The sequence below is a fragment of the Cryptomeria japonica genome, chromosome 6 (assembly GCF_030272615.1).
Source record: "Cryptomeria japonica chromosome 6, Sugi_1.0, whole genome shotgun sequence".
Taxonomy (NCBI): domain Eukaryota; kingdom Viridiplantae; phylum Streptophyta; class Pinopsida; order Cupressales; family Cupressaceae; genus Cryptomeria; species Cryptomeria japonica.
In genome coordinates this window covers 402,108,334-402,123,868 of record NC_081410.1, presented here as the reverse complement: position 1 = coordinate 402,123,868, position 15,535 = coordinate 402,108,334, and the positions used below count along the sequence as shown (strand labels likewise).

The following is a 15,535-nucleotide window of genomic DNA, read 5'->3' as shown; positions in this document are numbered from 1 at the left end:
TTTTGTCTCGTTCAGCCTTTTGTGCTTAGAAAAACCTTTATTATTGTAAACCCTAGGTTACATGTGAAAGTATTTTCTCTAGTCCATGTTTCATTTAAGTTCCTTTTGCTCAGTCATGTGTTAGTTCAAAAACATTCTTTATACTAAGCAGTTGGTGTCTTATATAAGTTCTAGAAACAGCTTGGTTGATTACCATTTCAACTAAAACTAGCACACAATAAGTGATGACTAGGTAACCGATCTCTAGTGGTCTGGAGAAAAATTTGGACTAATCAAACATCATCTTCCAATCTACTAAGGAGGCAATGTCATTCTAGTACATGGCTATCTTTACAGAATAGCTTTCTAACTGATCAAATCTTTACAGCCCACAGGTTACACAAGCAAACTCCATGCTATGATGTGTATAAAACTCATTTGCCTCAAGTGTTTTGAAGATGTTTTGCAGGGCCCACTTGTCATTTTCCAGTTTTTGGTTGGTCATCGATATTTCAAGCAAGATGATAAATTTGCATCCATATGGCCTTTTACAATTCACATCTGATGTTTTGAGGATGGTGTGCACTGTGTGATACCCACAATGTGTTTTTAAAATGTCAGACTTTAATGATCTTTCATATACCACCCTCCATTTGCTTCCATGTAGTGTGTTATGGTTCCCTTGAGATGTTCACTGGATCGATGTGCTGGGTTTTGTTAGTGTTTTAATTTGTCTTTTCCGAGACAACAAAATATGGAACAACACATGCAATAGAATCATTCTTCAAATCTTAAGAGATAGCTCGCTGAGATTTAACTAAATTTTAAACAGCCCTAGGCTAAAACTAATAACAAAAATTACAACTATGTGCACTACACATGATTTCAGTAGCAGATTTTGTATAAAAATAAATTATTAGTTCACTATTTTTTACCCCAGATTCAAGTGCTAGACTGTCAAAATAGCAAGATTTTCAGATTAAAAGAGAGGTAGACTATCAAACACAAACAATAAAGTTCAACTTCCTATTGGGTAAAGTAAAGACCAATATTCAATTGCAACCAAAGATTTGAAGGTAAAATAGACAAAAGTTGACTACTAGCTAAATCAAAAGCCAGTAAATGTACAGCAATAAGAAAGAGTAAACAAGTGAATACTACACAATTTCATGAAATAAGCAACTAAATAACAAAGCTCCAACTGAAAAAGATAGACCTCACAAACATAAACTTGACTAAATGTAATCTCTTGCCAATTTACTTCAAATTACAAAAATGCAATAAAGGGTACAATAACTTCAACTTAAAAATAGCTTATGCAACATAAATCTGACTTCAACTTTCACTACCAAATTATGTGCTCAATGCACTTATTTATGAGTTCACAAAGGGTAGCTTTTATAGAAGTAACACTTTATAGCAATCTTATCCACAAATGTAGACAACGCAGAAATAAAACTACTTCCAAACAATCTAATTCTAAAACAATTAATTAAATATAAATAAACTAAAAAATGTGCTCATATATATTCCCCAAAACGCCATTGTTGATGATGATAGCTGTTAGATGTAGCTGTTCTAGAAAAATAAAAACTTTTGGCACTTAAATGACTCTCAATAACTTTAAGCAATTTTGACTTGAAAACTTTGTCAAATCCTCTAAATAAGGCAAACTCTTTCTAGAAGCCTCTAAAAATCATCAAAGCTTCTTGAACATGAAGCTAACAAAACCCTCGCGCATGCCAACTTGATGAGTTGAAACATGAACCTTGGCCATGATGAATCCATTGATATTATACCATCCTTGATATGTCAATCTTTCTAGCTTGGAACCTGTTGTGACCATTTCACACATCGCCCCATTAGAATGGGGACCCCCTCTTTTTGCTTTTGTTTTGCTTTCTCTCTGCTTGTTCTTCTCTCTGTTTTTAGGGTTTTGAGTGAGTGAGTGGTCTGTCTGGGCTAGGGCTAAACCTTAGGGGTTCCTTTGTGGCGTCATTCAAGCTAAGTTCAGTCAAATTTTGGAAAATTGTTTAGTGTCTTCCTGAAGACTTGTGATTGAATTTTGGAGACTAAGGGGAAAATCGCTCCTGACCCTTGCTAAGGGCCCAGGGCGAAATCTTGATTTCCCTCATTTTGCAATGAAAAGAGACCAAGTTTTTTAGCATGAATGGAAAATGAATGACTTCCTCCACCCGCCTGAAAGAGTTTTAACTTGAAATGATGAAGGATCTTGTTGAAATCATCAAAATCGCTCCTGACCCTTGCTGAGGGTCCAGTGCGAAAAATCTTATGGGGGTCATTTTTAGCCTTGTTTGGTCGATTTGAGATGTCAAAGGCATGATGAAGGATGAAATGAGCATGATAAAGTATCCAGACTTGATTGAAGATGATGAGATGAAGGAGTTTTGCCCAGGAAAGGTAAAATCGCTCCTGACCCTTGCTGAGGGTCCAGAGCGAAATTCTTTGCAAACATATTTTTTGACTTTTCTTGGGCATGAAAGCCTATTCATAGCATGATGCAAGATGACATCTTCCTTAGCAAAGAGGTTTTGAGATGAAAAGTGGAGTATTTTGGTCACAACTGCAAAAATCGCTCCTGACCTTCTCTGAAGGCCCAGAGCGAAATTTTCAAAAGCACATTTTTTTTGCAAAGTAAAAATGTTTTTATGATTTAATGGATGAAAGGAAGCAGGTCTTACCCATTGAATATAACTTGGACGATCAACAAAGAAGCAATCAAGCCAAAATTGGAAAATTGCTCCTGACCCTTACTGAGGGCCCAAGGCGAAAAACTTAATATTCAACCTTTTCCTCCTTGTTTGGACAAATCTAAGCCTAGACATGAGCTTGAAATGATGTTTAAATTGCCTTGAAGTGAAAAAGGATCGTGGAGAGTTAGGATTTTGAAGGCAATTACAAAAATCGCTCCTGACCCTTGCTGAAGGTCCAGAGCAAATTTCCAAGATTCTCTCCTTTATTTGAAGAATTAAGGCAAAATCTTGCTTGGATAGGAAGAAGACAAGATGTTTTATGCCTTAGAGGCGATTTGGAGTCTAAAGGATGAAGGGCTATGTTTAAAACCAAAAAGTCGCTCTTGACCCTTGGAGAAGGTCCAGGGCGAAAATCACAAAAACTACATGTTTTCTTCAAAATTTTGCTAAGGCAAAGATAGGCTAAGATGAAAAGACCTCCAAAAGCATGATGAATGATGATTTGCCTTTGAAACTTGATGATCTTGGGCTAAAAATGAAAAATCGATCCTAACCCTCAGAGAGGGTTCAGGGCGAAAATGTTGAAAACTCTCATTTTAACTTGCAACAACGAAGCAAATTTGGATGGAGTGGTTAAAGGAAGGACATTGCCTAGTGGTGAATAAATTTTTAATGAAAAATGATGGAGAATTGAGCCCAAATTGCAAAAATCGCTCCTGACCCTTGCTGAGGGTCCAGGGCGAAAAATTTGGAAGGATATTTTCTTGCTTATTTTGGAGGCCTAAACATGATCTAGCTTGGTGAGAAAGTGTTTTGATGAGGAAGTGAAGATTTGTAGTCAAAATTAAAAAATCGCTCCTGACCCTTGCTGAGGGTCCAGGGCGAAAAACACCAAAATTGCACTTTTTCTCCCAAGTTGGATAGAGCAAAGTCTGGGAGCCAGTGAGAAGATCTATTTGAAATGTCTTGAAGAGATTTTGAACGTTGAAAAATGCTAATCTAGAGCAAAATTTGGAAAATCGCTCCTGACCCTTGCTGAGGGTCCAAGGCGAAATTTCCTCTAAGGACATTATTTCCTTCAAAATTGTTGATGAATTAACTTGGTTATGCAAGGAAATGGATCTTAGAAGTAACGTTGAGGGTTCAACAATCAAACTAAGGTGGATTATAACTTAAGATGAAAAAATCGCTCCTGACCCTTGGAGAGGGTCCAGGGCGAAATTGACATTTCCACCTATTTTCCTCATGCAAAATGTCAAAATTTGAAGTGCAACACCTTAACTGGATATCAATTTACCCTCGAGGAGATTTTCAAGTCAAGATGCGAAGTATGCAAGGCTAAAATTGGAAAATTGCTCCTGACCCTCAGAGAGGGTCCAGGGCGAAATTATTTGCAAACTTCATTAAGCCTTGTTTTAAAAATTGATATTCTCCAATTTGCATTAGATAGCAAAAATTGCTAAAATTGAGGCATTTGGAAAATTAAAATTTAATTCGCATTAAATTAAAAGCATTTTGGCATTTAATAAATTAATTTTTAGCCTTGAGAAAATCGAAATTTTACTTTGGAGGCATTTAAAACTAATTTTTTATTAAATTAAAATTCATTGGTGAGCACTCAAGGCATTATTTTGCTTTTATTTTTCAAGTCGGCCCCCCTTTTTTGAGATCTTATTTTTTTTTTTAACCTCCTTTTTGCCAAGTCGGCCTAGGGGAAGTAAAAGGTAAGCGCTCTATACAATAGGGATGCTTTGATCAAGTTTAATTATTCATTCAATCATCTTTTTAAGTGCGAAATTGGAGAGCTAACTGGAGGTGCGAAATAGAGCTGGTTTGGAGCGAATTTCTTTCAAGTGTTGAAAGCTAAAGAAGTGGAGTTTATTCTTTTCAAGGCTAAAGGAGGCGCAATTCATCCAAGAGAGGGCTTTGATCTAAACTTTGCCTAGCGAAATCCATTTTTCTTGCATCATTTCTTAGAGTTTAATACTCAAGAGGAGGTATGGCGAAATCATCTTAACATCCTTGGTCAAGACTTGATTTTTTGGACATTTTTTTAGAAAAGTCTTAAGTGTTGCATGGTTAATTAGGAAATGATAACTCTAAATTTATCATGAAGTTTCCTAATTAATATCTTAAATCTTCCTTTTGAGTCTTAATTTCTACACTTCAAGATATAATGCTTAAGAACTAATTTTGAAATGTTGTGTAGGTGTCAAGATGGCGACTCCAAAGGCAAGAGTATCTACTAGTCACCCAGCTCTCATCAAGGAAGATCAGAAGAATGACGAATTGGAGACCAGGATCGTGTCCAAATGGAGTAATATCGGAGACACCAACTTAGGAAACTTCAATGTGAAGAAGTTTTGAGAGGTCCCCTACATTGGCAAGCCATCACCTGTTGCGGAGAAGATAATTGAAAGTGGCATCATCAAGGCGGCAGGTTTCCCTCCAGCAGTCAAGTGTCATGAGCTGATGATCGAGTGTGCCCGCCACTATGACTCGCAATCAAGGTCGATCATATCCAAGGAAGGGAACACCTTAGCTTACCTTTCAGAGGAAGCAATAAGTGAAGCTCTTCATCTTCCAGAACATAAAGATATGATTTACAAAAGCCTAGAAGGAGCCAAATCGATGTATGAAGATGATCCCGATACTTGTCTAAATCTCATCAATAAGAATTGGTTGCTCAAAAGTCGTCCTCGCCTGAACAAGATTCCCAACACACCACATAGGATCGACTTCCAAGAGGAGTACAGAGATTTGATAACTTTGCTCAATCGAATTACAGGGGCTCCTCAAGCCTTCTACTTTGAAAAGTGGATGTTCTTCTTCATTCAAGTGATAGTCCAAGGAAAAGGAATGCTTCATTGGGCCAAAATTATTAGCAATAGTCTGGACGTGCAATTGAGAAGGCTAAGGCCTACCAAATCATTCTATATGAGCTCATATGTCATATATGCCTTGATCAGAAGTTTTGAGTATGCAGGGCTACCTCACAGAGGAGTGATCGGAAGAGGACCCAGAGAAGTGAGAGTTTGTGACTCTTATGTTCATCTACATCATCCGCCTAGAAGTTACTACAAGTTAGTCAATGATACCTTCACGATGAACATCACTAGGATATTGCAAGGTGGGATTCATAATCGACTATCTTTCGATGCACAAGAACTTGTGAAGAAGTATGGTGCATGGTTCATCCAGTTTCAAAATTTTACATACATCAGAGTTCATGGGTGTCCTTCACCTCCCTACATGTTGCCAAAATATCCGACAAACAGGATAGTGCTACTTGAGGTGACTAAACAGCTGGCAGCTTATGCAAAGGCATCCAGACACAAGCATGGAAATGGAGTTCCCGTGCCCATCATATTGGGGAATTCAATTGAGGTATGTCCTAATACTCAAGCCTCGGAAGATGCGGAGAAGGAATTAGCTTTATATTCATTCACATTCTTTGCCTCGAGGGAGAATTTTGACCCTCATGGTTATATGGAGGAGACAGTTGGTAAGAAGTACAGACATGAGTTTCAGGTAGAGGACTTTTGGATGAATCTCTCAAGTGATTTAGAAGTTAGAAGAAAGATGCATTCCAAGCTACCTTTAGATTTCATCAGGAAATGCAAGGTTTATAGAGTAGCTGATCAAGCCCAAGATAATGGCAAATACCTCCAGTCGTCCTATGACAAAGAAGATAAAAGAGTGAAGATAGATTGGAACGAGCCCGAGGTTTTGGACTTGAGAGCTTTGATGGCCCCTGTTTTATCATGTACTCGCAGATGGGTGGATGTACAACATCAGAAGTTGAGAGAGCAGAACGTATCAATGACTTTTACTTTGGAGGCAAGGCCAGAGGAAGGAGAAGCAAGCATGAGTGAGGACACTTCTCATCCTAGAGGTGCAAAGAGGAAAGAAAGACCTGAGAAAAGAGAATCTTCCAAGAAGAAGCAAGAGGCCAATCGAGATCGCCCATCAAGCACATCTTCTCGACATGAAAAGAAGGCAAGTCAAGCTGAAGATCAAGAGAAGATGGTACCTGAGGTTGATGAATCTATGGAATCCATGGTGCAAAATGATAAGCCAGAGAAGGGACAGACACCTCAACATTCATCAAGTCAATCTCCCCGAATTGATGAGCTACAGGAAGATCAGGGAAATGATGATGAAGTGACATCTCCCCTCCGAGAAGATGAACCACTACCGAAGGAAATACAAGTTAGAGAAACAAGATCCGCCATTCCGGATTGGTTAAAAGAGAGACTGACAAGAGTGATTGTGGTTGAAGAGGAAGAAGATGTATTTGATTTAGAAAGCCTCCTAGGAAATTCTCAAGAGGTAATAGAAAAGAAGAAGGCCACAAAGATGTCCAAGGTGATAAGAGATGAGACAGGATCCAGGAAATTGCAAATAGCTACACCAACAATGGACAAGTATGAAGGTGAGATTCTTGCAGATGAGTATGACTTAGAAACATTCGAGCTTGGTCCACTCACTACTGAACAAGCAATGGAAGAAGCAACCGATTCATTTGAAGCACTTAAAGACAAACTTAAGGAAGAAATGGAGAAGAATAGGAAACTTGAGAGAGAGGTCGGTGCTTGGAGAGGCTATTTTAGTCATCTCAATCAGCCCTTGAGACGTCAGGATCCAGCAGTATCTCCTTTACAAGCACTTCCTCTCGAATCGGTTGGCGAAGCAGAAAGGGTCAAAAGCTTGGTACAACTTATGAGCTCTTGGATTGATAAATCCCACGCGGTAGCTATTGAATTTGCAACAAGAATGATGAAGACAATTCATCGAGCTATCCAGGTCCTTGAGATTATTCATAATCTAATGATACTGTAGCTGCTTTCGCTCACACTAGAGATGTTATCATTCCTATCCTGCAAGTAATAAGACAAACACCAAGACAGATCCTGGCACAAGAAAAGATAATGGATGGAGGAACTCATAACCTACTACAGTGGTCAGCTCTGCTCCAAATGAAGGAGGTCCTTTTTGAGGACATCGGCACCAAATGCAGTCAAGTTGAAGTTATCATCCATCCAATTCAAGATAAGGTGTTTGAAGTATTGTGTACCATTCTTGGCAAGCGGATCGAGATTGAGACAGATGTGGACATCCAAGAGTTGGAGGATAGAGTCAAGGTCATCTTTTGCAAAGAAGAGAATGTCATCACAGATGAGCAACGAGACTTGATGTTCACTACCATGCTCCTGATTGAGAAGATCAAAGAACTGGAACCTGGATGGGAAACAGCTCTTCTCACGGCTTTTGATCAAGTCATTCACTTGGAGGAACAAATGAAGAATCTTCCTGAGATTCCTATTGCTGAGATTGAAGGAATTGTGTCCAGATTCGTTGGATATGCTAAGGAGCATAGGAAAGGGAACAAAGTTCTAGAAGAAAGGTTGTTATAGGGTGATGTGGCATCTTAATTCTCATTGGTCTATGTTTCGTCGACTTTTGTGCCAATTAAATATTTGGCTATGCATTTAATAATGTTCATCTAAAAGGGGAACTTTTTGTAACAAACCCTAATTAGGGTTTAGGTGTCAAAATCTCAACCATTGATCTTCTTTTGATCTGGGCCATTCATTGTAATTGAGGATGCTATATATACCCTCACTCATTTTCATTTTGTCATTAGAGATTAGAAAGAGAGATTAGAAATTAGAAGAGCTTAGAGAGAAGAAAGTTATTGTGTAGCAAGATTGAGTAGTGAAGAGAGAATTTTGAACAATTGTTGTCTATTTGGCTTTTGAGATCAACAAAATATTGAAGTTATGGTGTTTTATTGCAATGCTTGTGGCTATCTTCATGGTTGTTTATCTTCTTGAATCATTCTCAGTCGAAGTAGTATTTAAGTTTGAAGGACTAAGTGTTGTGCTTGATCTTTGGTGAGATTCATATCCAAACCACTAGCTTCTTACTGATTGTAAGGACGCCTTGTGTGGTCAACTGGAGATATTGAGATTGCTTGAACATTCAATCATTATTGAAATATTGCTATGTATCTTTATGATAGTATCTATAGTCCTTGATGATTTGAAAATCACTAATCACCTGAGAAGATCGCATCAATTCCAGTAGAGTTGTAATTCCTTGGCAATACTGAAATTGGTAGAATCTTACCAAGTCTAGCCTACATTGAGTCATTCTTAGGATTAGATTAGCATTCATCCCTTGAAACCTTTGTCTTTTGCTATTTTTTGAGAATCTGTTAGTATTAGGAAAATCCTATTCCTGAAATCAAAAGAGAGTGACACGGACAAGCTTTCTCAGAAAGTGCGTAAGACCCCTTGAAGAAACAGTATTTACAACGACCACTGGTGCTTATCCACACGTAGAGATCCTACAACAAAAAACCTTGAAGTCATCCTGATTGTATCCTTTTCGCGATATCTTCAGCATTCAGAGGCTTTAATCAAGAGAGGATAAGGTACCATTTGGGTATTTTATTCTATGTTTGGTTGTGTACAAAATACACGTCAACAGAACCCTCTTTTGGAAACCCTTTAATAATGTTGACACCATGACAATTTGGAACACATTGACGACAACATATGAACTACTCTCAAGGTTTTGATTAAGCATGCCATGCAAACATCTCTTACATGGTGAGTTTACTAGTCTAATAAGGTGCCTTTAATCTAATGCTTTCTTGATGTGCTGGAAATCCTATCTACCGTGATATAGAACTCATGGAGAGCAAGATTCTTGCCAAACTATCATTAATGTTGGCCTTGAAGACATCTTGCCCTATATGTCATTCAAGAAGGCTGAAACCTTGCCATCAACGACTGAATTTGATTGTTATATCTGCAAAGTGGAGAAAAGAAAAACCTTATTTTTGCTACAAATAACAAACTACTAACAACTTCCTTTATAGGAGTTGGAATTGTGTGCTTTCAGACTATTTTCTTTTACTCTAACTTAACCCCTATTGCATTGACTGATAGACTAGGATGAAAATTAATTTAAGATTGTGTAAACAAAAATCCAGTGAACAACACTTGCAAAATCTAACTGATAACATATATGAAAGTAAATGGATCAATATGCATCCACAAGATTATCTAAGACTCAAAGATTTGTGTGGGAAACCCTTTTAAGAGAAAACCTGCCACCAAAGAGGGGCACAATTATATTATTGAGAATCAACAGAAGTTAATACAACAATGTTTTTACAACCTTTTGTAGAGTCTCAATCTGCTGCATACCCTTCTTTTGCAATCACTCTAAAGTTTACACCAAAAATATGCAAACCCTTTCAATTTGTACAACCAAATAATCAAGTGACCTTAGCACTTTCCTGTGAGATGATATGTATAGAAATATTCACAAGAATATCAACCGCTTAACTGTCCAACCAACTCATGGAACACCAAGAGTCATGAAACTATAATCTGACCATACATGATGTCAGCATACCACAAATGACATCAAGTGTGACAATTTGCCATGGATAACCACCTCGTACAAAATGTCACTGCTACACACTTTGAATTGAAAGTTACAACAGTTACACAATTGGAATGTATAACTATACATGTTTCCAATATAGTAATCATGACTAGCTCCTCACTTGCAATAGACTAAACAAAAAAAAGATTCCTTGTTGATTGCTTGTAGTACTTCATGCCATCTTCCAAGACATTATTCTACCCTCAAATCATCTTACTTGTTCATCAATTATTCTGCAAGTACCCCTGCATCACTGATCATACTTTCAATAAACTCTACAACATGTGGTTGCGATTTCACATCAAACTAACTCTACAACTAAGTTTTAACTTCCCAAATTAATGTTTTATTGTATCCAATAATAAGTGTTGTACCCAATCCAAAACTTAATTGCATTACATGAAACTTCATCGCAAAATTTAATGTCAAAATTGTGTTTAGTCATACAAAGTTGGCTTTCATTAAAAGCAAATTGTCAAAACCTTAAAAATAGAGTTCACAAATGCTCATAATTTGTCCATCTATTTTAACTTTATTTATTAATTTATTATTTATTATTTATTATTTATTATTTATTATTGTTAATTTTTAATTAAAAATTTATTATTAACTATTAATTAATATTTTCATTGTCAGCAAAGTTAATTATTATTGGTTAATATTAATTTTAATTAATAGTGTATTGTTAACTAATAATTAAGATTTTCATTGTCACTATATTTTAATTTTAAATTAATGATTATTAATTATTAGTTATTTTTAATATTATTATTGTGAAAAATAAAATTATTATGGTAGAAATATAAATTGAATTAGACATGTCTAAGTCATCATCTTCTATATCATCTACATCCCATTCTTGACTCTGAGCTTTGATTTTTTCCACTATTAATCTCTTCCAAACTCACCACCTAACTTCAAAACCATCTTTACAATCTTCCCAATAATCTTTCACATGGGGTATGTGAATATATACCAGCCCAAGATGCAAGTAATCTCTAAGATAGTTCTTGTTGTCAAAAGTGACACATCCTGTAGAAGCTTAAGTGAATCGTTGCCAAAAACCTCTCAATTGTTTTGGCATCCAAAGAAGATTGGCAGGTATAATAGCTTAGATTCAAAGGAACGAGTAACCTACCTTCTTCCTTTCCTCGCACTTCTTATTAACTATGCCCATAATGAGGCAGCTTGTAAGGACAATATCATTCAAACCACATATTTTGATATATGTGAATCTTGAATATCGGACATAATAATTGCCAAATTGAGTTATTAGATTTGTAGCTTCAAGAGAGATCTTGAGTCCAACATTTCCATCAAGTTCTCTTCCATTACACATTGTGAAGGTAACATTAACCCATCTAAAGTCCTTGTTACTATCTTGAAGTTGAATGTGTGGATAGAAATCATAAATTTGCATTGTATTATCATAGGCCCCTTATGACTACAAACTAGGCCATGCCTTTATACTTGCAATTGCATAGAAAAGATATGAAGACATGGAAATATATATTCTTTTGAAAGTTAACCAAATGATTATACAAAGCGTCTCTCATTAGCTTTCCCCAGTTGATAAATTGTGAACCATAACCAATGATTGTAATGAATTGGCACATCCAATATTTGAAAGTGGATGTTTCTTTACTTCCCATTACTTTGTTCAACATGGTGATTATATCAAAAATGCCTTCTTTAAAATGAGACCTCTACAAATTCTTCAGAATTTGGGACTTGCCCTGTTAAGGCACCTTCAACCAATACTTGCCAATATTAGAAAGGTTGGCATGTTTATTGTCTCTAAAGAAAAAGTTCCTTTTCTCCATATCCATACCTTCGTATTCATCTCTTTGGCATAGCCTACATTGAGGAATGTGTCATTTAATTTAGCTGCAAGCTTATCATCAACAGCCCTGAATTCTCTAGTATCAAACTTGTTAAGTCTCACAAAAGCAAGGACAAAGTTTAGGAAGCAACCTAAATGAGCAAGACCACTTGAAAGAGTTGCCTCGACCATTGAAGTCATAGGGTGTTGCTGCATCTGGTCCCAAAAATTCATCCAAACTAATATCTCCAGCTTCAGATAGAACATTGCACAAAATGGTGGCATGCCCCTATCCCCGATACTCAAACTTTATTTTGTGAGATTTTGGAAGCAACCAAACGAGACGAGCTATGATTTTGAATAGATTTTTGTAGGCAGCAAAGAATTTTGTTTGGATAGGTTAAGCAACCATCATAGATGCAACTCATTAAGGTGTAACTTCATCTTAGGGAAACTCCTTTTCTCAGCAAGAAGCAAACAGCAAGCATTTTAAATAGGCAATCTAGCGCACAAAAGACCTTAAGTAGCTAAATATGGGATGGACTTTCCTTACCTCAAATGGCAGGTCCAGATTGATGGGAAAAGTTGAAGAGAACTGATAGTAACGAGTTCGAGGTCACACAATAATATTAAGTTTCTAAGATCAATAGCATTTGGAGTTGTGTCAAACTTTATCGGTGATTTATAAAGTTCTGAAACTCTCTAAGATACCAATGCTCTATTATGAGTTATAAAATGTGTTCTTTGACAACCATCAGAGATTTTGAAAACTTTGAAACCTTGTTGACAATTTCAAGAAACTTCAAACTTGTTGACATAAATCCCTGAAGCTTCTTCTAACGATGATTATCCAAAACTCAGAATCTTTCTCGACAGTGATTTTGAGAACTTGCAAACCCACCACCACTGAGAACTTGGTAACTTTCAGTCAGAACTTTGATCTTGAAGTGAACTTTGTTGACAATCTCAAAGGTTTGAACCTTGAAAATATCTAACGTTTTCTTTCTTGGCACTTTGAGAAGTTTTAGAACTAATGCTTTGTTTTTTAGCACTTTAAGCACTTTTAGAACTTTTTAAAAGGAGTGATGAGTGGAAAAAAACTACTTATCATGGGTTAAGGAAGTTCGGTAATTGGGGAAAATGTTTTCAAAATTTTCAAGAACTTGTTGGGGTTTCGAGGAGTTTGTGAACTCATGATAATGTCAATAAGGTTTGGAGACACTCAAGATGAGCAACAAGGGGGGCCATTTATAGTTATATTTAGTATCATTGTTTATTTTTATATATAAAGATACATATACATATTATTGTTTATATATAAGTAAATACATAATACTATTTATATACACATACATATATACATATATGTAACTATATTCACACAAATCTATACCTATACCCATACCCATACCTGATGAAAAAATGAAGTATTAGCGTACCCAAATTCCAAACCCATAAACATCCCTATAACAAGACCGGCAACTTAGCCTACAACATATTACTGGACACCTACAACAGCTTACCAATCACCTGTAACATATTAATAAACAAATGCAACTTACCAATCACTACAACAGCTTAATGATCAATTTCAGCAGCTAAAGAACACCTACACCACTACTAAAAGTGACCTATGCCTTGCTGCAAGTACACCTACAGCATCTCATATAACGCCTACAATAGCTTAGTGATCACCTACAAAACTATTGAAAGTGAACTTCACTTTGTTGCAAATGTACTTGCAGCATGTGCCTAATTATATAATTTTTCCAAGCCAAATATCTCAACCAAATTTCAAATCAACAACATTATTTTTTTAGTGGAATAATATGTGCAGGTCAACTAAGCTAATCATGAGGCAAAGTTTGTAGCAATGGGCGAGGAGAAGGTTAGAGCCCATGTAACTAGTAAAAAAGTTGTCCAAGACAATGATGCCAAACCTTCTATAGATAGAATGGCTGCATGTTTGTTGGCATACTCAAAGAGGCACAAGATCAAACAGATTAAATCTAATGTTGGGAGAAGCAACCTCATCTTGATTTTTCCATGTATATTTTTGCTAGTACCATGTACGTGGATTTCTAAATACATTGTTTGTGTACAAGAAAAAAATTTTAAGGATGTCATAGCAATTTTTCCTTTGTATTAGAGTTCAATATGAAGCTCATGGCATTTTTATTTATTTTGTTGTATATACCTGTATGGTAAATCTAACTGATTAGTTTTTGTAATTTATTTGATATGAGATCCAATATGATTACTTTTTTCCTTAAAATTTGCTATGTTTTCAATTTGCCAAATTTTGGCATTGAACCTCAGTCTAAGGCAAAATGTGGCTTTGTCAAGTCCATGTCTCAACACCATGCTTTAATGTAATCTTAAAATGAGTTGAGCCTCTTTTAATTAGAATGTCTATAGGATGGGGTTCTTCCCATAGTGTGTTGGTTAAGTGGTGGTGTTGTTGTCGTAGGCTTGTGCCTTCACTGATCCAATGTTCTCATGGGTTTGAGTCTTAGCATTGTTATATGGGGATGAGGTCCCCCATTTGTGACCTCACCGGTTCATAGTTCCAGGTCAAAAGCGTTTCCCATGGAACCAAAGAGCATGTCGTGCCAGCATCACCAATCACATTAAAAAGTTTACTAGGCATTTTGAAAAAAAAAAAAGAATGTTTATAAGATTTTACTCCAAATTTAGAGAACATAAATGTAGATCCTTGTGCAACTTAAGTTCTCTATCTAAATTTCCATACTACATCTTTTACATGAGGTCACCGAGAAGTTCCAACAAAGGGACGATTGGGGCTATTTTTGGGAGGGAATCTTATTTGTATCTTAATTGTTATTTTTTAAGAGGAAATGGGGCATTGGAATTTATGCAATCCTTCTACTACAAAATAAGGTGCTTGCCTTACATGGGAAACAACTATAATTTTCATATAATTTATGTCATAGTTTAAGCCTTGTGTTTAACTATCAATTCAAGAACAAAAACCTTGGATTTGACAATCAAAGGATGAAACTTCTGTAATGTCCCCTTTTAGGATTTACCTCCAAATATTAGAATAATATCTTTCTCTTTGTGTTATTAATGGTTATTTAAGTTGTTTCTAATTTCGCCTCTAGTTAACGATTGTTTCTTTTAGAAACATCGTCTTTGTAACTCTATTTAAAGGAGCTTTGTCTCCTTGATTAATTGAACAACATCGATTCTTTGAAATCCATATGCTTTTGCATCTGTATTACCAAATAGTCCTAAGACAACAATTTTAATTTAAAGTGAAAATTGTAATATATTAATAAACATAATTTTATCAGAATGGGATACATTTCATTAGAATATTGACTTCAAATTTTAAGAATAGTTTAGAGCATAGAAGGAACACTCGCCGAGTTTTTGAGCTCTACGAGTTTTTACGACTTTAACTCGCAGCTTGGCCCAAACATGTCAAAAAATTATCAATTTTTGTTTTTTCAGGCCAGTTTCATTCTCTTCATCAGAATATACACATGAAATATAACATTTAAGTATAAGTGGCTGCTCCCAAACCCCCGTC

At 36.1% G+C, this 15,535-nt stretch overlaps 1 protein-coding gene across 1 annotated transcript in view; it reads right to left on the bottom strand.

The window, feature by feature from the left end:
• The window catches only part of LOC131065832 (uncharacterized), a 187,081-nt gene that overhangs the window by 58,364 nt on the left and 113,182 nt on the right, over window positions 1-15,535 (bottom strand). The window lies entirely within an intron of this gene.